We start from the raw sequence: 3,000 nt of genomic DNA, 5'->3' as shown, positions 1-3,000 counted from the left end.
TGTAACGTAATACAATGAATAACAAATACATGTTTTATCACCTTAATTTGTATTACGTAATCCTTCAATTATGACGTTATACATACTTAATGCCATAATTAATTTCATTACTTATGCTTTTGTAAATACTACAATTTATAATATTTAAGTACCTTGTTTTCTTACAATTCCTTTTTTCCTGTATCTAAATATCATCCTGCTGTCGTAAGTCATTCAATAATTTAGATTCATACTACCGTCATGCCTGTGTCCCAAAGGTGTAGGCAGAGCTTTGAGTAAGACAAGCCGACTTTAGCCACGATTAGCAAACGTTTTTATTAAAATTTTAGTATATCTTAGTACACTAAATAGTGACTGGTTGCCAGTATGCCACCTACATATAGGACACCATTAAAACCCAGACCCTCAGTTGGCTTTTACCATTTGCGCGGAATCATAAGCAGCTGATACATTCTATGCTTTTCTTTTGCTTCCAGATCAGCATGGAAGACTTTAATAATTTTTAATACAATATTATCGTTTTTATTGACTAATTGAATGCAGACTGGTAAAGGTTGCCCAGCACTAGTTGTAAATGCAATTTGAGTGCATTTCTAGTTCGACCTTGAACTAGCGAATCAGAACGTCTTAATTGCATTCCTCGCGTCTCTTTCCTTCCTCAGAATTTGGTGAGCTCGGTTCAGTACAAAATTTTCAACAGGCGGCATCTATTAGGGGGTTATCTATGGTGTCAAACTATCATTGAGATCAATCAATACAGTAGCATAAATTCACATAATCTTAAAAGTTTTAATAGCCGTCATATTTTTAAGTTAATTTTGACCAAGAAACAAACAATCTAAAAAACATAATAGAAACATCAACCTATAACTAAACAAATGTTTATGAAACTTAACAAAACTTTGCGTGTAGGGGCAAGGCTACTCGATTTCTGGCTCACTGCTGGTTGTATCACATTCTTCTCTGTCGTCTCTCAAATTGTCGTTATCAGGTTCTTCCTGTGTGGGATCATCATCGTCTGCATCTTCTACTTCAGATGCATTTGAAATCTGATTATTACTTGTACTACTACAAGTTAAAAATACAAATACGGGGAGTATGCGTAGGAACTTATTTTAACCCAAGCGAATCATTATTAAAATCTTATTGTAGGCGGCCTCATCGACTGTACACCAGCCTAATCCTTTCTGCCGCAGCGTTATCAGCGCCCCTTGCCTCCCGTGGAGTTCCACAAGAGGCGATGACTGTAAACTTAGCTTCTCTTTCTGAAAATACATTTAGACAATATAATGTGTAAAAATTTTGCAATAATAACAGTCTAGATCCCTCTATCATATCAATGACATAAATAATAAAATTCTTAACGCAGGAATTTAATAAGTTCGCATGGAACCTTGAACAGCCATCACTCTGCTTTATCTCTTTTATAGCCTGAAACATTCTCTGACGCCCGCGCAAAAAGATTACTTAAGGGCGCATTTAGATTGAAACCCAGTGTACCAAAGTACAGCAATACTTCGAATCCCCAACACAGAACTTCCTTTTGAAAAACTTACGAAAAAACATGTTATTTTACTTGCACTTTGTCCTGCACACCGTGTACAAATTGTCATTGATTAAAATGGAAAACGTACAAATATCAAATATTGCAATACCTGATTTAATCAAAATGTCATGTTTTTGAAGACTTAGAAATTTCTGTATTTCCAGTAATTTTGTATATAACCAACACTGTTTAGTAGCTGAGCAAGCTTAGATGAGGACACCAATGAATTGAGCGTACTCTCGTATGGTACATCGGGATAACCTCATGATTTTTTTTAACTAAATGGTAAATTTTTTGACGTTTTTCTAAAAGCAAATTTATACTTAAATTTCGTGAATCAAAATTGAATACTAGAAACTTGACATGGTTGTAACACAGACTTGTCGTGATTAATGATGAAGCCTAAACATTGCAATAAATTAATGGTTGCCTTAATATTATTGACACATCATCATAATCATCTCTTATACAACAAATATCATCTAAATATACCACGGACTTAAATCCTTGTTGTCTCAAATGTGTTACAACTTCTTTTATGATTTTGGTATACACTTTCGATGCCATGGACAAGCCATATGGCAGAGCAGTGAATTCGTAGGTTTCAATTTCATTCGAACCACAGGGTAAATACTGAAATCGGAGGTACCTACTTTCAATCTGCTTCGCAGATAGATGTCAGTGAATACATCTCTTTCAGGTCTTGCCATGAAACCTCTGCGAGGTATCAATTTTGAGGCCATTCGATAGTCCTCCATTTGAAAATGAGTTTCTGTTACAAATTTGTTAAAGGCGTTGAGTTCAATTTGAAACGACTACAACGGTTGCATTTTGGGGCTAAAAAAGTGCTTGAAATGTATTGATGTTTACTAGGATAACAGTTTGTCAACGCTGCCAAGTCAATTAAGTTTACATTACACAATTTTAATTGTGATGTGCCATTTTTTTATTGTCTTTTGGCGATAAACTAATGCCGGGTATCATAGACTGGTTTAGGTACCTGTTTATATGATGGTATTGCTGGCTGTATATTGGTTTTGCAGGTGGCTGTCGCCTAAAACCGTTAGAAATCTTCTGTAGAATTGTATTAGATAGATAATTGAGTTTTAACTACGGCGTGTTTCGTTAAGGCTTGAACAGTCGCGACTGACTTTGACGATTTGACCTCTAAGCATTACCATCAATTTCATACGCCATCTATCGATTACGCGCTTGTACTTGCACAAAGTCAAATAAAGGTAAGTTGTAAATTATAATACATATGTCATGTGTTTTTTTTTTGTAATTTATACCCACGTTGTTGTTCCCCCAAAGACATTCGAGAATAAACTATCGTAAAAATAAACATTACATAATATTTTAGGATCAAGATTCGATGGTTCCTATCAATTAACAACTAATACTACTATTTTCAACAATAAAAGAGAAGTAGAAAAGAGTAGCATATAGTTATA

This window comes from Hyposmocoma kahamanoa, unplaced genomic scaffold, assembly GCF_003589595.1.
Source record: "Hyposmocoma kahamanoa isolate Upper Pololo Valley unplaced genomic scaffold, ASM358959v1 78703, whole genome shotgun sequence".
NCBI lineage: Eukaryota > Metazoa > Arthropoda > Insecta > Lepidoptera > Cosmopterigidae > Hyposmocoma > Hyposmocoma kahamanoa.
Note: the sequence above shows the minus strand (reverse complement) of the source record.